General features: G+C 34.7%; 1 long non-coding RNA gene across 1 annotated transcript; it reads left to right on the plus strand.

Annotated features, from left to right (window-relative positions):
- The first annotated feature begins 12860 nt into the window (after positions 1 to 12860).
- Positions 12861 to 16127, plus strand: LOC112661736 (uncharacterized). Its single transcript, XR_003137926.3, has 3 exons — positions 12861 to 13838; positions 14069 to 14118; positions 15898 to 16127. It is a non-coding gene; the product is annotated as an uncharacterized LOC112661736 (long non-coding RNA).
- The last annotated feature ends 9029 nt before the right edge of the window (positions 16128 to 25156 follow it).

The following is a 25156-nucleotide window of genomic DNA, read 5'->3' on the forward strand; positions in this document are numbered from 1 at the left end:
TATTCTAAAGCCTTTGTTAGATAACATATACAAACATTCCAAAGACACACAACTCTAAACCCAGAAGCTCCAAAATGTAGAAATCTTTTCATTTCTATCTTAGTTGGAAATCTTCTTGATGTAAAAAAATATATATAGTAATAATCAAAATAATGTTAGATGGGCAGGTTAGCCCTTTTGTGTTACTGTTGAGACTGTCAACCAATTCTTTGAAAATTGCTTGCAAGAAAGCAATAAAAATGAGGAATTAAAATCAATAACTTTACCATATAAATCGAGTCTTTACAGAAACAGAAATATATATAACTCTAGGAGTAACAAAGCCCACTCATTTTTCTTACCAACCAGAAAGCCTTCCCCATTCATCTCAAGATACCAATAGATAGTGTGAAAAGCTAGGACCTTGACAAAAGGACTATCCAATACTTAAGAGAAAGGAAAATTTGGATAGCAATACCTTAGGCCTCAGCCTTTTCAGTCAGGCTCCTCTGACTCTTCTCCTCAGCTTGGTCTCAATCTTGGCCTATAAAAATTGCAGAATCTCAACACAAAAGATTTCTTCTCCCACCCCCTCTATGCCTATTTAAAAAAAAAAAAGTGCTTATAAATTAAACATTCATAAAACTCTCAAAAATATGGAAACTAATCCCAAATGTTTTTCAAGGTCACATTGTTTGGAAAAAATTTTAAATAAGACTAAGTTTGGTAATACTGACTTAATAAAAACTGCTTGCCTTCAGAATCGTCAGCACTATATATCTGCAGAAATACAACTCTTATTCTATCCAGTTTACTAATCAAGTAAGCTTATGTTATATTTATTAAATGTTTAAGAAAACAAAACTTAATCAATTTGATTTTAATCAAACTAAGTCAGTGTTCTCTGACTTTATTTCAACAATAATTACATTTTATAATATAGCTGCCTAGAAGTAGTTTCTAAAATCTTTTTGGTAAATTGAAACCTTAAAGTTATACTAAGTTTATTTATATTTATTGAATATCTACATTTCTAAAAAAGATAAAATATTAGTTTTAATTAATTAATTTAATTAATTTACTTAAAAGATTAATTACTAACCATAAGTTTAAATTTATCTACTTTTGCCTTCTTATTTTTTACAGAGATAATAGAGATATTTGGGTTTGTTAATAAACATGTTCTTTTTGCTACATTAAAAAAATTTTACTGTAATGAAATTATGAAATGATGTGTTCATAAATTTTTCAGTCTACTACAGGAGGCTGATTTAGACAGTTCATATTGTCTACTTCCTCTTTTTTCCTGTAAATTAAAGTTACATAGATATAAAAATTTTAATGATTATGTGTAGCTGAAACTACTAGGAATAATAAGATTGAAGGGGATAAAAAGACTCTACACAAAGTATTCAAAGAAAGTAGAATGTTTTTATTTAGGAATAAAGGAGGATAATATTCTCCTAAAATCATTATTTAGAGGTTTTTAAAAGCTTGTTCCAGAATGAGAAAGAGAAAAATGAAAGACAAAAACCTGAATGGATATAGAAAGTTATAAAGGGTTGGCAGAAAAGAAATAGGAGAGAAAAGAAAACAGGAGAGAATATCTCATATAGTCAAGCTGGCTAAGATTGAATGGATTTATTATAACATTTTTAAATGAGCTTTAATATTAACAGTGTGCCGGTGCAAAACTAGAGTTTGGGCTTCTTTTTTTTCTGTTAAAAGGACAAAGTTTTCTTGGACTATTGGTCTGCTCATAAGAAGAGATTGCAAAAGATTTTTCTTTACCTTTTGAGTAATCTACCTAGGAAACAAAGATTCTGTGTTTTGTTGAATAATTTCCTGGGCTTTATATCATCTTTATCATGTTGTCTTCAACCAAATCATTTTGACCTCTCTCAATGTTAAAAGAGCTATTTTTAAAAATTATGTCACTACCTATATTCACTTTTAAAATATTTTATTATCACTTTGGTTAAATAGATAACTAAGTACCATTTCATAGTGAACAGTGATCCTGTTTAATCAAGTGTTCAAACTTTTTGACTTTTTGACAACTTCCCCAAATCAAATTTTAAATGAAGTCTTTTTGACCTTGAAATGAATTTGAGATTTCCCAGAGGGACCCTAAAAAATCTCAAAGGATTTGTTCCTCACCTTGTAGAAAGAAAGATGTCAAAGTAATTAGGTTTAAATTTGATATGCTAAATTGCATAAGAGGCACTGTCAAATAAGTAGAGATTCTTAACTTTCCTAGGTTATATTTGTATGTGTACGCATTATTAATATAGGCATTTCAGAAATTATATGTAAAGCTCCTAGAAATTTGACAATGTCTTTGTTATCCATCATATGTCTTGATATAATTTTATCAGTCATGGTTCAGGTTATTATCGTAAAATGTTGTATGTGACAGACAACTAAGTTTCCTTTTCAACTGCATAATGAACTCTCATTAGATCTTTAACCACAGCCATTTTAAGTCTTTTGTCATTCACAGATAGTTCTTATTTTACTCTGATGCTTTTCTGAAAGCTCTTACAATCAGCTCCAGTCAAAGTACTTCATCTTCAACAAAAAAGACTGTCTCAGAGACTTATGGAAAGGACTATGACAGGTACTCTGAGTATAAGCTTCTGATGACATTGCCTAAATAGCTTTAAGATGATTCACTGGATGGAGTAAAGATTTCTACGACTAATGGAGAAGCTGATGAGTTTATAAAACCGCTAACCCAAGATCAAGCAGAATAAGAATTAATTATGTGGGACTGCATGAATTGGTGAGGAATTATTGTAATTTCTTTTAAGACTTTTTCTTGGACTATTGCAGGTCCTTTAATGTTCTGTTTACTTCACATAAGGAACCCTTTCTTTTTTCTCTTAAGAGAAAATACACAGCCATTTAATAGATTATACCTCTGTAAATAAAAATAAAGCATTTATCTTTTTTCTCATTACTTGATCACTCCAGAAAACAGAAACTCTGGCAATATGGTTATTTGTATAAGTTCGAAATAAGCTAGATGATTTAATACAAAGTATTTATCATGTAACAGTGTGGATCACTCGGAAACTTCATTGGAACACCTATATATCCCATATTTTGCTCTAGGAAATAGCCATGACTATGACACTGCTATGACCATCCTCACTTCACCATCGAAAGACACTTCAAGTGGACTGAAAAAGCAAACAAAAACAGAAACAAACAAACAAAAAAAACCAACAACCTTATTTTATAGTGTATTCCATATTAATCTTTATTTTTCTTTTGTTTTCGGAGAAATATAATTCATCAAATGCCTGTTTGCCCCTTATAAGGGCTCAGCTTTGGCAGTATCCCATCACCACTTGCACCACTGCCTCCAGAAATGAAACAAAACCGTTAAACTAGAGTGCACTATACTTAGGACTGGGAGATTGGTTCAGTGGGATATGGGACAAACAACACAGCTTTTTATTTGTGAAACTTATAGAAAAATTTCAGACGTTACAAATTAAGGGATCCAGAATATGGCAATGTGAAGAATCTTTCCCTGAATTCCCCTTATCTGCTTATAGACAGAGCCTCTCAAAAGAATTAAGCTGTTATAAATCCCTTCCCTAAGGGAGTTTTGTGGCCATGAAGAAGACAGAAAAAGACCACTCACACCTATATAAACAAACATTATTACAACAAACTTTTATCTCCCATTTCTTTCTCTAAGAATCCATTTATGTTTCCTAAAGAAATTAATTTGTTCCTCCCATAGAAGTATTTTCTCCCTCTTTTCCCTGTTTAAGTTAGGTATATGAGTCCTCAACTTTAACCATTTACCAAAGTGAAGAAAGGGAAACCTTGCCACCTCCACATCCCCCACAACTACAGTGCCTTTAGTTCAGGGCCAGCAGATTTAAAGATAGCAAATAAATGAGGATGTCAGCTGAAAGGGACACAGGGACAAAGGAACAGAGAAGAAATGAAGAAAAGGCAAAAGGCTGATAGAAACAGAGCATTCTGGTTGATATCAAAACAAGATTATAGATTAACCATTACATAAATAAATACAGCAGGATAAGACTCAGTAAACTAAAATAAATTATTTATCTTACATAGAACATTGGAATGAGAATTTATTTTAGCCCAAACACTATTGAGGAAATAGAATTCTCATCTATTAAATATATCATTTAATTAATTTGTATTTAATTCCTTTCAAAAGAGTAGAATGAGAAAATTCATCAGCATTCCTATCGTTCTTACATGATCCTCCATACAAATTAAAACTTTCTGATTTTATATTCAAACTAAATTTCATATGAAGATGAATATGACCTCTTGGGGAAAATTATCAACCTGGAAGATAGGCCAGTCTATGCGCAGGCCAAAAAGGAACTCTGGATGGTTCAATATGAAGAAATTCTAAGAACTTTTCCTCCAAAAGTTGATCCCCTCATTTGCTTTCCAAATTTTCTCTTAAACTCTCTTGGATCAAAGATCTATCCTCAGATTAAATGATGGTATAAATGTGAAAACCTCTATCTCAATGTTAGTCATATAGTACATCCTCAAGAAATGTCATTAAAAAATGACCCATATGTCCAAATAAATGCCCAAAACAGTATTTCAAAGTCACCATTTTATGACAGCTTCATAACCAATGTTGACTGTATAATCTCTTCTCCACTTCTTTAGGCATACAGAGAAGTCCAGAGTGTTCTCACTCCACTTATCCTGCCTCATTGACTCATAAAACTTAATCCATCAATAATCCTATATTTATCTTGTATTTTAATCTGTTGTTCTATACTGGCTTTTTCTTTAGGCCATAAATTATGGTCAAGTCTGTCACGTACTCAACTGGTCCACATTTGGCCCTGTCTCATCTTTTTAATAACTATCCTATCTTTATAGTCCCGATCATTGTATTCTTTAAAGAACAGTCTGCATGCAGAATCCTTCTCTGAAAAAGACTCTATTCAAACATTTTAATTTGGCTTCACCTTTACAACTATAAAAAAAGAAAATGTGGCAACAAAGACCACCACTAACTTCTTAGTTATTAATTTTACCTAGATGCTGTTCAAAATATTATGTTCTTTTTTTAAATTTTTATTTAATGACGACCACTTTCCTGAAACTCACATAGTTTCAGTAACACAAAACCTATAAGTTTTCTTCTCTTTCTGATGTTTCTTTCTCAGTCTGCTCTTCTTGCTCTGTTTTCTCCTTTAACCACCTATACTTTGATGTTCTTTATAGTTCTTTGGTTGACTACTTTCTCTTTTCAGTCCTTGTACTTTCCTTGATGATCTCAACCATCTTTACAGTTTGATTTCATCTATGTTCCCCAATGTTTCTCTCCAGTACTAACCATTCTCTTAACTACCTACTATAAAATATTTACAACTTCTTGACAGGAGCTCCATAGAAACTTCAAACTCAAGATGTTTCATACGGAATATTTATCTAAATATTCTCCTCTGCCAGAAATTTACATTATGTCTATTACCAAACAACTCCAAAGATTTGTCATTGCAAGTTATAAATATGTCTTGAATATGTCTCTTTCTCCCGATTTCCAACATTTTCCCATAACTTTTATCTTGAACAATTATGATGCCTTAAAAGTCATTCTTTCACTCCTCAATTTATCCTCCTCCCTGGCTTGCCTCTCTGTTACTCATCAGGAAAAATCTACAATTCTTAACTTAGTAAACTAATTCAGGCTTCTCCTAAGCTCCTACCATTGCTTCACTATTAATTTATTCATTCATTCAAGTAATATTATAATTACTTAATATTTATTCTTTTTTAATTTTTTGATTCTTTAAAATATAATGATGAATAAAGCATAGTCAATGAAATTGTGAAATTTACAATCTAGTAGAGAGGAGAGACAAACAGAAGTTTTAAAAAGTGGTAGAGACTATGTGTTTGGGGTATCTATTCGTTACAGCAGGAGTATGAGAGAAAGAATAGGTTACTCTTCTGAGCCACATATATTAGGAAAAGATTCATAGACAGGTGATGCTACACTTGAATCTTTAAAAAGCAAGATGGTGAAGGATGGAGTTTTGGTTATAGTTATATAGTAAATAACATGTAGGAATAAAGTTTGTTTCGTTGTTATTTGGTGGTTATCTTTTCTACTAACTCTAGAAACCTGAGTGTCAGCCAGAAACCTGAAAGGTTTCAGCCAGAAACCTGAAAATGATACATAATTATCAGTGTTGTGTATTTTGTACTTATCTTTACAAGCAAGTTCTATAATTTGTAACCTCATAAGATAAAGAAAAATTGAGACGAATTGAATCCACTAAATAGCTAATTTAAGCATATTCATACTAAAGTTAATGCACGAAGTTCTGTTATTAACTTCCACTGGCTTCTGTATTACTCAACATATGCTAAGCTATGCTGCAGTAACACATAAACCCCTCAATTCAAAGATATGGTAGGCTAAATGTTTCCAATGATATCTATATCCTAATCCCCAGAACCCATGTATATGTTGCCTTACATGCAAAATAGACTTGGCAGATTAAGAATTTTGTGATGGGAAAATGACACAGGACTATCTGGATGCGCCAGTGTAATCATAAGAGTTCTTATAATATGAAAGTAGGAAAGGGACGCCTGGGTGGCTCAGTGGTTGAGAACCTGCCTTTGGCTCAGCGCATGGTCCTGGAGTCCCAGGGTCAAGTCCCACATCAGGCTCCCTGTATGGAGCCTGCTTCTCCCTCGGCCTATGTCTCTGTCTCTGTCTCTCTCTCTGTCTCTCATGAATAAATAAATAAAATCTTTAAAAAAATGAAGGTAGGAGGGTCAGAGTCAAAGAAGGAAATGTGAGGCTGGAAGCAGAGAACAAAGGAAGAGAAAAATAAAAAAGAGACAGAGACAGAGATTGAAGATGCTATGCTGACAGCTTTGAAGATGGAGGAAGGGACCACAAAGCAAAGAGTGTAGTATCCTCTAGATCCTGGAAAAGGGAAGGATATGGATCCTTCCCAAAATCAGCTAGTAAGGATGCAACCTTAACAAAACATTGATTTGTAGGACTTCTGACCTCTAGAAGTATAAGATAATAAATTGCATTGCTTTAAGCCCCTTAATATGAGTAATCTGCTACAACAGCAATAGAAAATTAAGATAAAGGGTTTTAACATGGAAAAAAAAAAGTTACCCGTTTAGACATAGTGTATGTCCATCACTGCACTATGCCAGGGCTTTCCTTTATATAGTCAGTCAAGGACTCAAGTTGACAGAGACTCCACCATTTGAAAATCACTGGTTGCTGCAGCAGAAGGAAAAGGGTACATGAAGATTTCAGACCCACTCTTCTATACTTTGACTTAGAATATGACACATATCACTTCAGATTAATGATCCTTCAGCCAGAGAGTCACATGATCTTGCAAATGGAAAAATTTCTATAAATCCTACCCTTCCATGAGCTTAGAGGGAAATAACTGGATATTGATAGATATTGATGAGGATTAGTAATGTCTGCCTCCACCTTATATTAGGAGGTTGATGAAAAAAACCTTGATCAGGTAAGGTGAAGAGAAATATTTCTGACCTGGCCTGGTCTAGATTCTATTCTTTCATAATGTAGAGTTTGCTCCATTCTTCTGTGACAGTTTTTGTTGGGATGACCAGCTCCTAATATTATCAGAACCTATACAGTTAATTACAGATAATTCTCAATATCTGAAACTGTTCACACCTAAATATCATATAAAAAAAACTCTATATTAACTCTTTCTGTAGTTCTAGCTTTTGCAAAGCTATGCGAAATTCAGAATTTAAGAAATTATCTCTCCAATATTGTGTAAAATAGCAGCTGCAAGTGCGAATCATGCTGGTTTAGCATCTCTCTATTTTTCAGCATTGTTATCTGTACTTTATTCAACCCACACTGGAGCAGAACAAAAGATATAATCTACTTTTTCTTTTACTAGAGAAGAACAGCTCACAGGTAAAATGAAACCTGAAGTCAGAGCCCCAACACACTATTGAATACCCTACATTTTCACTAATGCTACTAGAGTACTCTAGAACTAAATGCTTAACCATTTTATGCAAAGTTTATGTAATTTTTTTGTGTATGTTACAATGATCTCATTTGTTACATATGTTATTGTATATGTAATTAAATGTTGCAGGTAAGAAAAATTAAGGTTAAAGATGTATATATGAAAGGGAGACAACATTAAGACAATTGAACTACTCCAGCTGTGCCAGGCAGACTTCTAAGAAGTTCCCCAATGATCCCTGCCTCTTATATAATTTATGCTCTTGTGTGAATTCTTTGAGTATGGGCTGGACCTAGTCATCTGCTCTAATGAATAGAATATAGCAAAGGTGGTCAGATGTCACCTAAGTGATTAAGTTGCAGATTATCTCTTCTTTGACAAACTAAGCTCCCATGTTGAAGAGGCCCATGTGTCGAGGAATTGAGGCTGACCTCTGGCCAACAGTCAGTGAGGAAATGAAGCCATCTTCCCAAGACCTTGCAAGCAATTAAACTCTGCTATCATCCATATGAATATGCTTGGAAGTTGATCCTTCCTCAGTTGAGCCTCAAGATTAGACCACAGTCTCCAGATGATACCATAATAGTAGCTTATGGGATATGCTGAGCAGAAGACCTAGTTAAGTTTTTCCTGATTTCTGACCCACAGAAACTAAAATACTAAATATGTGTTGCTTAAAGCCATTAAGTTTTGGGTAATTTGTTGTACATTTTGTGCATATTGTAACATTGTATTTATTAGATAGCTATTATTCCAAAGTTTTTCTTTTTCATCTCAAGCATCAAATGCAACTACAAATTCAGCACACTAACAAGCTTTTCCATTGCATAAGAGAATAACTCCACATAAATCACAATTTTTGCAATTCAATAACTTAGTCTTGACAAAATCTTTAACCATACATATAATACTGAACAAAACAATTCTAGGCAACATTGTTTACTATGCTATTATATGAAGTTATCTGATAAGGATTGAATAGTTTATCAATAATTAGGTATTTGGGCTTTTACATAATGTGGGAATAGAGTTCACATCAACTCTAACACATAGGGGGTTTAGTAGCTCTATAAAGTTGGAGAAAATATAAACCCTAGCCTCAGTTTTCTCACATCTAAAATAGAAGTCTGAAACAAAACATCCTGTATGAATCTGCTGATGCTGCATACAAACTGCTCTAAACTTAATGGCTGAAGACAAAAAACACCTATTCCTTTCTTTAAACTAGTGGGTTGGCTGATATCAGCTAGCCCCACTCATGCATCTATTATCACCTGACCAGTCAGTGTGTTTAGCTGATCTTGATGACATGGCTCTCCTTTGTTTGATTCCTCTTACATCACTTCTGCAGGATAGCCAGGGCATATTCCAATGGCAGTGTCAGGGGTCCACAAATGGAGGCAGAAATGCAGAAGTGTGTTTCAAGCCTCTGCTTTCATCAAGTCAGCTATAAGTCCATTGGCCAAAATAAGTTACCCAGCCAAGTTAGGATCAGGGTGGGAGGTTGCTTCCAAAAGTCATTAAATAATTTTCCATAGAAAATTGGAGCCACTAATACAATCAATTTATCATAATCCCTATGGCTCTTTTTCAGCATGTAATTTGTTCAGTGTAGAGTTGTTTTTCTTTTTAAGAGGCCTCCAGGACAGACTACTGGGAAATATACCAAGGTGAAGAGGGAATATGGAAGGAAGAAAACCAGCTATGTCTTCATTGATAATAAGGCTCTGTGTAATTGGATACGAATAGCCTACACCTGAAAAAAAAGATTACCTGTATTTTAATGCAAAGTTGGTGCCATGCAACTAATTGATCTTTCATTCAGTTACCTCTTAATATTTTCTGTCAAAGTTTTCCAAAACAATATAATAACAAGGTAAGAAAAATTAAAGAGATAGCCATGTTCAGTGAATGCATGATTACATACATTAACTTTCACTCTTTATTCCCATTCACAGAAGAAAAAGAAAAAGAGCAAAGAAAAAAAAATAAAAAGAAGGGGAGAGCAATCTACTATTTTTTAAAGAAAAGGGGCTTTATTTTTGTACATTTCCTTCAATGCTCATCAGAGTCTCCTTATAATATCAAAGAGCATCTTTTCCTATAGATAGTTGTACTGATGAATACAAGGAGTAATTTGGATCAAGTAAGTTGTATTGTGATATAATTCTCAGGAATTGTTCTATAAACCATAACTAGGTAACAGAATTTTTTTCTTATTGATATCTTCTTTTAGGACCAGAGAAGGAATTCTTAAAGTTAGGCTTTATTATGCTCATGGACAGTCTTAAAATTCAAGGTTATAAGTCATAATCTTGGGCACTGGTTAAATCATCCAGTAATAAAAATATATTTCTTCGTTTTTTGAAGGATAACCCTGAGAACTAAGTACGGTGGAAGACAAAGCTATGCAAGCACATATAAATCACAGTTATGTTTTAATAACAGGTGTAATACCTCTGATTCCAAACCCTCCCTCTTTTCCTCTCAAGTAGATCCCAGGACTTTGAACAAACACACTGAGAATGGTGTTTATACCTTTACCTACATGAATGGTTTAAGGCAATATTCAACTTTATAATTCTAATTTTCTAAGAATTCTTCAATTGTGTTAATAGCTGGGACCAATTGTACTGATGCATGAAAAGTTAACTGACATCAATCAATGACTATGCCAAGATGAGAAATCTGGGGGAAAAAAAGGGAAATCTGGTAGTTTGACTTCCAAAACATTTAGTTAATTAATATATCTAAGGTAGGGGTTGGGAGTGGGGGGGTCATACTAATGTGGACCTTTGCATGTTTAAAATTTCTTGAAGATTTATATTTTATCTTACATGAATCATTTGAATTTTATGTTCTCTTTCATAACATGGCCCTATTAAGGTAGCATAAAAGTATTTGAAATTGTTTTGCCAGCTAAATCACTCACCTTCTTTCATTCCAAATCGCATGTAAATTGGCATAATGTGAAGCTGCAGGCTGTTCCTGTGGTTTCAGTAACCCATGTCCCACTGCTTTGTATCCCAGTTTGAGAAACATGACTAAATCATTCCGTTCTATGTTATCTTTACAGTCAAAGTTTCATTTTCTTTGAGTTAAAATAAAATCCTAACATAATTTCATATGAACCAGGAATTACTGACTTCAAAGTTATTATAACTATCTTGCTTACCTCCTCTGTTAGAACTCAGTCCTTGGGCACCTGGGTGGCTCAGTTGGTTAAACATCTGACTTCTGCACAGGCTATGATCTCAGGGTCCTGGAGATGAGTTCTGCATTGGCTTCCCACTTAGCAGGGAGTCTGCTTCTGCCCTCCCGCCCCAAATAAATAAATAAAATCTTTTAAAAATATTCTTATTTGAAAAATTACATGAGGTTAGTTTCAATTCCTCTTGAGATTTCACCTGAATAGCACAAGTGACACAATTTTACGTTCCAATTCACTATCTGGTGAATTGTTTTGCACTATTGTTAAACTCATTGAGCCTACATTTATGAAATAGGACCAAAAAAGGAGGTAAAAAAGCAGGTAACTTTTCACACAAATCAAAAAAAATGGGAAGATGATTTGCAGCTATATTCAGAATTTGCCTATTAGTTCTGGAGGTCTTTCACACACTCTCAAATCCCTGGGACAACACAATACTATTAAAATGTCATGTTACATAGACATTTATTACCTTTTATACTATTATATAAGCCCATCATTTCAGAAAGTTCTTCCCAAATAGTTCAGGCTGATACCAGGTTTCTATAACTATCGTTTCAGCCATCAAACCAGAATATGCTTCTTTGCTCCTAATTTAATTTTAATTTATGTCTGGTGGGAAGTGCATCATCCAAATCCTCCCCTGTGCAGTTTTCAAAGATTGAATGTTAATTGGTGGGGTCAGAGGCAGCAGTGGCCAGGCAGCAGGGATCACATGTTACAGATCTTGGTGGTGGGAAAGGAAATAAAAGAGAGGAGTAAACTAAAGAGAAGAAAAAAATTTTTTGTTTAGACTTTATACCTTATTTATAAAATTAAAGAGTAAAATGTATTTTCAGCTTAGCTCTTAATTTAAAGGAAAGAAGAAACCTAAAAGAAGCCCCCTGCTGGCCACTCTAATTTCTACCCTATTTGGATTTGTTTTTTGTTCTTGTTTTAATTTATGGAAGAGTAGTTGACATGCAATGTGACATTAGTTTCAGGTGTACAACACAGTGATTCAACAACTATACACATTATGCCATGCTCATCACAAGTGTGGCTACCATCTGTCAGCATGCAACACTATTATAGTACCGTTGACTATATTCCTTATGCTGTGCCTTTCATTCCTGTGACTTATTCATTTCATATCTGAAAGCCTGTTAGCTCTCTACCCTTTTTGCCTCTTAAAAAAAAAAAAAAAAAGAATAAAGGGAGAAAAATCTCTCTACTTACCTATATTTAAGACTTAATTTAGCTTTCTATCATTATTTTTGATGTATTTTATCTCCCTTTAATTGGATTAAATGCACACATACCAAAAATAAATTCCTAAAGGCAAATTGATAACTTATCTTTCTCTAATTGTAAGAAAAAAATTAGTCTTTTAAAAAATATATATCTCATTTTAAAGTTGCATTTAAAATGATGTCACTAGTAGATTTATTTTTGTTATTTGTATCTTATCAGAGCAAAAGGTTTTTGTTGTTTATTTCAAACTCATGGAGATCTTTACAAATAAAAGAAAAAATCAGAGTTTTATTCAAAATTATTTATAATAGCTCTTTTTGGTCTTCTAGAATATTAAGGATAGTATGCATAGCAAAAGTCCTAAGGCTATATTTGTTTCACTCTGTAACTGGAATCCATGATGAAATCATTCCATAGTCTTATTCTTTAGAAAATAGAACTACTTAGGGCAGCCTGACCCAAGTAGCAAAAGAATGTAAATAAAAATGATTGAGTATTTCTCTCTTAACATAAAACAAATATTTTACCACATTGCATACTATAATGACCTCTCTTACATCCAACACCAAAATATTAACATCTATCATATACAATTAAATAGTCAAAGCCCATTTTTCAGAGCAGCAATAGAAATGACATCACTTACATTTAGTTATATTTTCCAAAGGAAGCATGATTAATGAAACAGAAGTATTCTCATAGAGAGCTTTGTGCCCTGTGACAGTGACAGTCAGTGATTTTAGAATAAACTACACAGAACATTTATCTGCATTTTGCTCCAGTATCTGCTGAGTAGAACATTTGAGCAAGTATGAAAAGTACAGAAAGACCGATGGTTTCTTTGGTATTGACTTGGCCTTTGTCCAGACTTTCTCTTACATGACTGACCCCTTCCTATCCCTGCTGTCACTGACTCTTAGGAAGTGTATATTGGGCCATTTGACATCCTCTCTCTGTTAGACCAGGGACAATTCGGTTACTCACAGGCAGGTTCATGAGTCAATTTTAGGAACGTTACTATTCTACATAATACCTCTGACCTCCCAGGTTGCCAGGACACACTAAACTTTTCCTGAGACAAGGTCCAGTCAACAACTTTATGGCAGTCCTTCCAAACGAAACTTTGCCTAATACCTACAAGTCAGTCATGAGACAGTCAGGGGTTTGGAAATGTATCACTTGACTAGATTTCCAGGTTGATAACAAGATGATAAGCCACTGTGTCATCCAGGAGGTTCCAAAGTCCAGATTACATTCACAGGCAACTTTCTGCAGCTCCCCTTCCTGGGTCCTCAAGTTCTCCCCTCCAAAACCAAAGCCCAGTAGGGGGCACCTTCCCAAAGCTAAACCTAAGAAACCATAGCCTGCCCAGCTTAAAGCAAAATGAAAAGGTAAGGTTCTCTAGGAGCCATGAGACAGGTAGAAAAGTCCCTGCAGCTGGCTCACACTGTTATAGAAAGTGCCTCATGGACGTGTGAAAAGGACATCAAGGAAGAATGTGAAAGTCAAGCTAGAATCTGCAAGCCAAATCAGAGAGGATTTGTTTGGGTTTGCAGTTTAGATAAAGAATAATGATTTTTCTATCCTTTCTGTTGTTTTGTTCATTTGTTTGTGAAAACAGAAGTTCTGTCTCTGGGCTGACTGCACCCCTGCTCTTTAAACTGCTGGATGGTAAGTGCAACCTTCCATTGCAGAGATGCTCCTGATGGGGGCAATATTGAACCTGGTCAGGGAATGGCTTTCTTCCTCCTGGCGGTGGCTTCCCCGTGCATGACACCATGGCCTTCATGGATATGACTTCACTGTCCTTAAAAGGAAAAATGCCAGCACAGTTGAGAGTTGAACTGAGCCAGTAAAGTAGCCCCTGAGACATACTGGGTACGTCTTTAAAGTTCCTGTTTACTTTCCTGAGGAGAGATTACGAGAAGGAAATAAGATCACATTTTTAAGTGTTTTCATGATGCATGTTATCACTGAAACCAAGTACTATTCTAAATCAAACAACCTTAAAGTGATGCACAATTTGAATATCTATTTAATTAATCGAAATATTCCTTAATAAATAGTAAAACACATTCCATGTGTGTTTGAGGGGGTATGTAGACGGTATATACTTACAAATATTTAAATACAGGCATTATATTTGGCAGAGAAAATTGTAAACTTCTCAGAGGTCTTTATTATGCTAGAAAGTTTGGGGGGAGAAATAGGATTTTAATAAAACAGCTTTACTTAATCATAAAAGGGCAAATAAGATGATTTTTTAAACTCTGAAGGAAAAACAGGTAAACTATAAACTGCAAATACCTTCTTCATTTCAGACCTTCATCTTATGACAATATTGCCTGCCTTAGTAACTGTGTAATATTAAAAGGAAATGGCATAAAACATGGGAAAAATTTTATATTTCCATATATACATATATATGTAAATCTATAGAGACTCTAATAAACTTGTGTCAATATCAGTGTTTTAATACTGATTATAATAGCTCAAGAGTGTATATTAATAGAAAACAATATTGGTTTACTAAATCTGTATCTACATATAGGTATAAATGCAAAACTTATATACATACACATATCACATACACATAAGTAAAGAGAATACCATGTGATAAGTAAGGCAGAGATTAAAATTATACCAAGGAACACCAAAGATTGCCAGTGAACCACCAGGAACTAGGAAGCTGCAAGGAAGGATTCCACTACAGTTCACCGAAGGAGCATGGCCCTGTCCACACCTTGTTTTCAGACTTCTAGCCTCCAGACCCCTGAGATAATACATTTTTGTTGTTTGAAGTCACTCAGTTTATGGCACTTTGTTTTGCTGGCCATAGGAAACTAATACAGATGCTGTTGAGAAAACCTTTAGTTTTCGCTCAGCATATTTTCTTAAAATGCTCTTGCCCATAGCTTTTCAACATACCATATTATTTCAGGAGACCCTACACACAATTTCCAGGACTATCTCACTGTTTCTCACATTCTCATGTTCCTTGTTAGAGTCTCTCTGGCTCATATATACAACTTGAACCTCTCTAAAGCTCCATGGGCCAACCTAATGGCCATCTTTCCCTGAAGTACACCGAACTCAATAATATTCAGAAGCTTTATCTACCCTTTCAGAGTTACCCATCTATCCTTTCAGAGTTAACCATTCTTTCATCCATGTTCCTAAGATTAATATTCCCTGGGACGTCTGCAATGAGGTTTGTACCACTCTTGTTTTTATAATATCCTTAAAAATAAGAAATACATCTTAGTAAATCCTTGTCCTAAAGATAAGTTGGAAAAGTCTTGAATACTTCATTTTGGCATGATTTCCCTTCCCTTCTTCCATTGTTGTCATTGCCTGGCAGTCAAGTATGACATCTCTTCCACCCCAGGATTACTTCCTAAGTGATCTCAGTATGAGAATGAGCCTTTCTTCCTCTCTCTTTGGCCCCAGGTGAAGGGCAGGAAACCACTTAGACGAAGATGCCCATGGGAAGGCTACAGATCAGACTACCATGAGGAAACAAGAACAAAGCAGGAAGTATCTGTTGTGGAGCCCACTAGGAAGGGATCCACTTCTGTTCAACATCGCAAATTCCTTTCTTTTGCAGTTTTAAGCTAAATTTTATCTTGCTTAGAACAACTTTAACAATGTAATAAAGTTCTGAGCTTTCAAGAAAAAAATCTTATTGTATTTATTTATTTATTTCTGATTTTTCAAGTGAACTCTTTTTTCCACAAATGGATAGAGGGAAATCAATGACCAATTTTCAATTTGGGTAGTGCCAATCATGACAATTTTTAAAAACTAGAATATTGGGATATAATCCAACTCTCTATTATGAGAACTTCCCAAAACAGCTAAAATTAAAAAAAAAATTCTATATTGTAGTATCCAGAAAATACCATTTTATGTGAGAACAGAAATGTTCTTTTTTAGTCATGCACATCAGGATAATTGATAACTCCAGGGTCTAAATATGAATTTTACAAAGGAAAAGAACAGATTATTAAACTACTATTGAAACATTTTTAGTTACTGATACTTCTCATCATCACTAGAATACCAAAATTGTACTGCATTAAAGTTATGAGACCTATCTTTACCCATTTGATATGTATCTGAGTATTGTATAGTATGCCATTCCTTCTGGTGTGGGCCCCCTTCCTGATTCAGAGCTGGCTATGTGTACTCATATGATGAAAAGGGCTAGGGATCTGTCTAGAGCTTCTTCACAAGGCACTAATCTCACTCATGACCTAAGCATCTCTCAAAGACTCATTTCCTAATACTATCACCTTTGGGGGTTAGGATTTCAACCTATGACTTTGGAGGGGTAGGGGGACACACAAATATTCAGAGCATAGCTATCATAAAAGAAGCTATAAATAGATAGAAATATATGTTGTAGTGAAGCCACAGTGTTAAACAAATGTAATTTTTTTTCTCAAATTATTTTATAGATTAAATACAACTCCAGCAAAAATGTTCTAATTATTTTAATTTGACAAGCTAATTTTTTTAATTATACAGGTGAGAATTGCCAAAATATTTTTAAATAAGAGTAATGGGGAGAGGACATTGTTCAGAAATACTTAAAGGATAGAATAATTAAAATAGTGTGCTGGAGTGGATAGACAAATCAATATAGGGAAAAAGCTCAACAAAAATTCAAATATTTATAAAATTATAGTAAATAGTATAAACTTGGAATGCAAATTATTGGGGAAATGTTGGGTTATTATTAAATAAATTGTGCTATGAAAATGGTTCAATATTTTGTGGTAAAACTTATAGTAATATACATTCCAGCTGAATCAAATGGATCAATATAGAAAAATGAAAACATGGGAAAATAGAAGAAAATATGCCCAGCTATTTATGTAACATGATTAAAGAAACTAAGTATTAATCCAAAGCAAGAACCTGCAAAGCACTGCTTCACAGTGGGGGTTATTAACCACTTCATTTAGAATCAGCTGGGTTACTTGCAAAAACAGTTGCTAGGGTTACCCCAGAGAATTAATGAATAATATACCCTGACCCATAGGGCCCAGGAATCTGTGTTTTAATGAACACACTGGGACATTCTGATGCATGTTAAATTCAAGAACCACTTCCAGGCAGAATAAGATGTATAGAAAGATTTACTACACAGATATATATATTTCTATATATTTTCACAGATATATTTCTATAAAATACATAAAATCAAGAGTCAAAAGAAAACCTGGCAAAACAAAACAAAACAAAACAAAAACAAAAACAAATTACAGTTTTACATACATAACAAAGAGTTGAAAAATAATAAATTAACAAAAGAAAAACAAATTAGTGAAAAAAAACAGACTTTCTCAAAGGAAAAGTGGGTAAAGAATGGGAATAGGGAATTCACAAATAGAAGAAAAGAATAAATATGCAGATACAAAAAAATAGTCAATTCTCACTTGCAAAATAAAACCAGATGCAGATTCCTTTACAAATTGAGAAAGATGTTTTTAAGTGTAATGGCTAGTGTTGGCAAATGAACTTGTCCCTCTCAAATATCATGTGAGAGTTTCATGTGATTCCTTTTTGCTGGAGAGCTATTCAGCAAAATGAATCAAGTGTCTAACAATTATTAATATCTTCTGACCTAGTAATTTCTCTCTTTGAAAATTATCCTGAAGAAATAAACAGACCTGCAACAAATATTTATGTACAAGGATGAACAAATAAAAGCAAGGCTTAATGAACTCTTATGTACAACAATGAGAAATGAAACAACAAAAATCTCTCAAAGAGAAGTTTTTCATAAATTATTTAATTTGGATATGTTCATGATATAATTTTAGATGGAAAATGTCAGGGTACATGATATTTCTCAGCTATATGATTCCAGGTGTTTTTTGGTTTGTTTTTGTTTGTTTTTAATTTTTTTTTTTTTAAGTAGGCTCCATGCCCAGTGTGGAGCCCAACACAAGGCTTGAACTCATGACCCTGAGATCAAGACCCAAGCTGAGATTAAGAATCCAACACTCAACCACTAAGCCACCCAGGTGCCCCGATTCCAAGTTTGTATATATATATATTTTTTGAAAAGGTGGCTGGGTGGCTCAGTCAGTTGGGTGACTCTTTATTTCAGCTCAGGTTATGATCTCAGGGCCTTGGGATCAAGTCCAATATCAGGCTCTGCACTCAGGAATCTGCTTGAGAATTCTCTTTCCCTTGCACTCTTCCCCTCCTCCAGCTGGCGTTCTCTCTCTCTTTCTCTTTCTCTCTCTCTCTTTCAAATAAATAAATCCTAAAAAATAAACAAATAAATCTTTAAAAAAGAAATGAAAAGGTATTAGGAAAAATGTGACTCTCAGGGAATTTTAATAGCATACAATTGTTTCCATTTTATTAATTCTTTTCTTCATTTTCCCAGTTTTCTGCAAAGGAAATATATTATTTTGTTGACTAAAACAAACAAACAAACAAAACGAAACAAAAAAAAAAACAAGAAAGAAGTAGCTTACCTATTTCTTCAAACAATGCCAGCATGCCATAAAAAAATTTTTAAGCTTTCATTTAGAAGTATATTCTGGACTGTTTAAGCCATAAGCACACACATGCATAAAAATAGCCTTTCTGAAAAAATAATTACTGCCTTTGGGGGAGTAAAATTCAGATTGTGTTATGGACTGAACTAAAAAAATCAATATATTGAAATCCTAACCCCCAATATAACTGTATTTGGAGATAAGTCCTGTAGGAGGAAATTAAAGTTAACTGGGGTCATAAGAGAGGGGACTTGATTCACTAGGACTCGTGGGAGAGTCAAAAGAGGGAGAGTCCTCTTTCTCTGTTTACATACCAAGGGACCATGTGAACATGGTAACCAGGTGGTCTCCTACAAGCTGAAGAAGAGGCCTTCGAATGAAACTTGTTTTTTGTTTTTTTTTGTTTTTGTTTTTGTTTTTTTTAAGATTTTATTTATTTATTCATGAGAGACACACAGAAAAAGGCAGAGGCACAGGCAGAAGAAGAAGCATGCTCCCTACAGGGAGCCCAATGTGGAACTCGATCCCAGGACCCTGGGATGAAACCTGTGTTGCCAGCACTTTGATCTTAGATTTCCCAGCTTTCAGATCAGTGAGAAATAAGCCTCTGTAGTTTAAGCTACCCAGCCTGTGCTATTTTATTGTGGCAGCCTGAGCTAACACAAGAAGTTTTATCAATCTTATCATCCTACTTGGTTTTCAACGCATCTGTCAGTTTGTAAGATTCAAATCTACTTAACAAGGAGCATGGTATAGCACTTTGATGGATAATAAGAGAAATATGCTTTTTGAAAAAAAGGACTTACAGGGGCACCTGGGTGACTCAGCCAGTCAAGTAGCTGACTCTTGATTTCAGTCCAGGTCTTGATCTCAGGGTCATGAATTCAAGCCCTGCATTGGGCTTTGAACTGGGCGCGAACCCTACTTAAGGGAACAAAACAAATTTAAAAAAGAAAGAAGAAAGAAAGACCACTTTCTTGAGAGAATCATCTTACAAAGGAAGAGACTACTCAGAAGGGAACACCATCCATCATTTGGATATGTTCTATTTACTTATTAAACAGTCTGGTTCCATTTTATATGGGAACAGATTAAAAGAGGTTCAAAGTCACTGACTGCTGGTTTTTAAACCTTTCTTTAATGGCTTCACTGATTCGCCAGTGATGAATCTTTGGATATTGATTATTAAATTTAGAATTGATCTCAAATACATGTTAACAATCCTGTGTTTTAGCTTGCACTGGAGTAGGTAGAGAAATGAAGATGATTTCAACCAGGCAAGTGTTAGTTTTTTGTTTTTTTTTTAAGATTTTATTTATCTATTCATGATAGATACAGAGAGAGATAAAAACATAGGCAGAGGCAGAGGCAGTGGGACTCGATCCCAGGACCCCGGGATCACAACCTGAGCCAAAGGCAGACCCTCAACCACTGAGCCCTGCAAGTGTTGGATTTAAGCTGTCTTGTAAAATCATAAGCCCAAGAAGAAACATCTTAATGTTTAGGATTTCTGTTTTTAACTTATATTTTTATTTTATTTTACAAAAAAAAGAGAGACTCTATTATTTCTCATATATTCTATTTCATGTGAGAATAAATAAACTTATTGAGCCTATTCACTTCTTAGGAGAAACATCAAGCACTTTTCAAAAGGTGGATGCCTCTCTCACCTCTCTCACCAAAGGTGGAACCCTCATCTCACCTCTCCAGTCACTTTTTTTTCAGTGATTTATTGGAAATGAAGTCTAGATCCATAGTTAAACATATGCACACAGAGATACACATATACGTGTTATTGTAATATTAGTATGGATTTATATTACATATATGTGCATGTGTGTACATGTAATATAAATTGTGTGTGTGTGTGCGTGTGTGTGGTTTTTGTTTGCTTGGTTTAGGGCCCAAATATCTATTTACTTTTCAAAAAACATTAGGAAGTATTTATTTTTGGAAAGGCATGTGGAACAACACACCGCAATTTGGGCTGGCCAAATTTTGAAGTAGCCAATAGCCATATATGGAAAGTGGCTACCCTATTAGCTCAGATCAACATAAAAGACCAATGCATGTTTACTGTACTATACTTGCAATTTTCTGTACGTTTTTAAGTTTTCAAAGTAAGAAGTTGGAGGGAAAAGACATATAAAAAAACTTCCAATCACATGCCCTCTGCTTTGAATAGTTTACTCCTTCTAATCCCAGCTGACACATGTTTAACACATATTTTTGCTTTTCAAGCAGTGGTATTCCCACAGGACCATATTATGGACTTTTCATTCTTTGCATAGTTTCATGACTCTTAAAAATGATGTCACATAACAAGCAAACTAACTACTAATGACAGTGAAATGAGAAAAGGGTCCTTGGCATGGGTCAAAAAGCCATATGTATAATTTTTAAATCAATGCTTTAATTTCTGGTTGAGTAAGAGATATGGCAACTTGCTTGACTGCTCCCCCAAGTACCTGTTGTTCTTGTCTTGAACTAGAATCACAGCTCTGCACTCTGGTTCAGGAGGTGGCGTCCTCTCCAACCTCATCTGTCTCCTCTGACAAGGTGACAGCTTTTAGCTTGTCCAAGAAAAGATAACCCCTGATGCTCCTTGCTTAGAAAAACAAAACAAAACAAAACACATTCTCCTTCCAAAGAGAGAATAAAAAAGAGTTTAAAAAGAGTTAAGTAAAATGAAGTATGTAAAGAGTTTTCATTTTCAGCTGGGCAACCTTTAGTTTTGAGTACAACCCTGGCCTTAGTGATGGTAGCAACAGGTTGGATTTCCCCTTCTTGTTCACATCACTTATTTCAGCAACAGCTTCTTTTCGATAACATGACATCAGTTCTAGTTTCCTCCATTTACTTAACAAAAATATGGGTTGCTCATTGATAAGGTTGTCACATTTTTTTTTTTTTTTTTTTGTAATCCAGAATAGTAAAGTTTAGAGAATAGGAAAAATGTAGAGAAAGCTTTTACTGGAAAAAAAAAAAAAAATCAGCAGTAATGCAGCTACCCTAATTTGAATGGAACAAAGCCAATACTTGTACTTCTTGTTCCTTTCAAATACCTTTCTGGCATACCTGAGTTCTCACAGTCTCCAAGAATCATTAAAGACAAGAAAATTTTGTAATTGTTTTAGAATTTCAAAACTGCTGTGCAGGATTGAATTTAAGTATCCAAGAGGTCCTTGTGGAAGAGGAAGTGAGGGATATTTTGTTAAGCCAGCTATCAGCTGCATAGCCAAACTTTCAAGATTAAATTTTAACTCCTCAAATGAAAAAAGGAACAAAAGCACTTTGCTCCTTATTCAGAAAAGGTTGTTTAATAAAAACTAATTTGTGAGTGGATAAAACACTCAGTTATTAAGCCTCTCTAATTTTGTAAGTATTCTCCACTAAGAATATGTAAGCTATGTGCATACATACATATCTTTCAGTTCCAAACTTGAAGTCTGAAGGCAATCTCTGCACCTTCTCTATTTATAACTTTGTAAATTGAATATGACATATAATATTTATTCAGATTATTTTCTCTTATTCAATCTCCAGTGAAGAAAAATATAATTTTCTTCCTGAGGAAGCAGAGATTTCACAGTGGCTTTAATAAAATCAATCAGTTTCACCACTAGATATAGAATATTTCCCTCGGGGTCACCAAATGCTGAAGTTGATCTGTCTTCGTCAAAGCAGACAAGTTGTTAAATGAAAGAATCAGTATAGGAATACTTTCCACTAACTGAACTAGGAGAGAAGAATGAATGAGATGAACTTGACATACAAACACACACGTTTTCCTTTTCTCCTCATCTATTCCTTGCTCTGCTCTCCCCCAGTACCATCTGCAGAAGCAGCCATACTGAGAAAGCACCTTAAGTCTATCAACAGATACTGAAACTTGAAAGGAAAGGAAATTTGAAATGTGCAAATATAACATGTTCAACATTGTATTGCCTTAAGATTTCATTTTATTGCCTTAAGCTTTCTTTGTCTCCTTTCCCTGTGTCACATTCTCTGCCACTAGCCATAGGCCTGGCTCTCTCTCACACATGCCCACTCAAAGGGGCACACATGTTGATTCCTTGTGGGGATTTCTTTCTTAAAGCCATTTCTTCTCCAAACTGAGAAGAATGAAGAACTGGACCCATTAAATGATCATTTCCTCACATTTAGAATAAACAATCTGGGAGAGCAGTTTAAACGAATATGAGGAATCTACCAAAACTTAGTAATAAGGGGTCACATAAGGAGGATGCAAAAGTAGGAAGCTTTCTTTTAGCACTTCCTCATGCCAAAAACAGAAGTGGAAAGTATGGCACCCATGAAAAAATTTTAATCTGTAATAGTTTCAATTTCAAGCTTCGTCCCAATAAATGTAGACACAACAAGGTTAATACAGATCTTTATTTTGTATACCAACTTTAAACCCTCTACCAAAAGTCTTAAGATATTTCCTGAATAAAAGTATTTTTTTCTCCCTTAAGGCTAAGCCCTATGGGTAAGTAGAAAACTTGTAAAACTGGTTCTACCAGCAAACTATAAAAACTTCATGCCCTATTTACCACATTAGAAGAAAGCAACGTTCTCCTTTTTTCTCATTCTTGTTTTAGCCTGAACACATGGCTTTTTCTGAAGCTCTGCCAGGTTCAGATCAGATACTATTAGGGCAGTGATGACTGTGGGTTATTGCACACATTACCACCATGGCTTCTCCTTTGAGATCCCTTTAAAGTTTCTATCGGGTTCTATTTTCATGTGAATGTGTGTGTGGGAACACCTCTGGAGGATATTAAGTAGTTGTATCATCGATAAATGTTGGCGATGCTTATCTATTTCTCTGGATTCTAGCATGCAAGACTTTTGAGATGACCTACTAAGATAAAGATCTAAGTGACAAGTGTTAAAGAGAAAAGACACAATTTGATTGGAAAAGACTTAAGAAGAAAACACAGAGGTTACTTTCTGCAATATGTGTCCATGATGACTGTTCAGCAGTGCTTCTTTTAGAACCCTTGCTGAATTCTTAGTGTTTAATTCACTGTAATGATTACCAAATCAAACACAAAGAACTGAGAATTCAGTAGCTGTTGATATCCAATGAGTTCTGCATACTCAGTAAAGGCTTATTTAATTAAAAAAGAAAAAATGGGAAGGGGGATTTTTCTGGTTCTATTTTCTTAATGTTTTTATTCCATTCTCATTTCTGAGCAGGTGTAGACATCTCTGTAGTAGAACTTTACCTCCACAACTGCCTCCTCCAGCCTTGACCTACCTCTGTTTTATTTTTCTCTCCTATTCTCCTAACCTCCACCCCCCCCCCCCCCAATCAAATATCTGACGGAGAGAAGGAATAAAGTCAGGGCTTGGTAATTTTCAGTCTCATCACCAACCCAGGCTTGAACACTCTTGAAGTTTTTCCTAGTAAAAGCAAGTAACCATCCATATCAATTAGGCAGGCTAACCTAATCTAAGTATCCTGAAAATATAATGGCTGAAATAAAATAGAAGTGGATTTGTCTCTCAAGTAATAATCTGTGCAGGAGATGGGAGAGAGGGCCAGTGAAGACGGGTTCTGCTCCACTGAGTCATTTAGGAATCAACCCAAAATGAAGGTGGTCCTTCCACAGTTAACACACGACTTCTAAGGTTTGTCTTGTCATCACTATTTCAGCTCTGAGAAAGAAGAATGAGCTATAGGAGTGAGCACACAAATTTTCAAGGCAGGGCTTGAATGACATCCATCACTTTTGCTCATACTTCACTGGAGAGACCTTAGTCTTATGGCCACAACTAGCTGCCAGGGGGGTGGGAAAATATAGTTCATGCCTGGGTAGCTTTGTCTCAGTTACAACTCTGTCTTACCTTGGAAGCAGTGGAACACAGAATTTGGTGGACAACTTGCAATCTCCACCATACCGTCTAAATCTTTTTATGGTTTTAAGAATCATGAGGATACAATAAAGGTTTAAGGATCAATTGTCCTGAATCCTTTGTAGAACAAATGATTCCTATGGCTTACGTTAGTCATCTGTGATGGAAATGTATTTTCTTGATGGAATGTTAGGGTCCTATCATGAATTATTATATACATAAGTGGTATGAGAATAAAATGAGAGAATATATAAAACCTGTTTGGAAAAGCTAAGTATTATAGTTCTACAGTGTACTAAATTAAATCAAATTATTCCTTCATT

Source organism: Canis lupus, chromosome 31, assembly GCF_003254725.2.
Source record: "Canis lupus dingo isolate Sandy chromosome 31, ASM325472v2, whole genome shotgun sequence".
In the NCBI taxonomy this organism is placed as follows: Eukaryota; Metazoa; Chordata; class Mammalia; order Carnivora; family Canidae; genus Canis; species Canis lupus.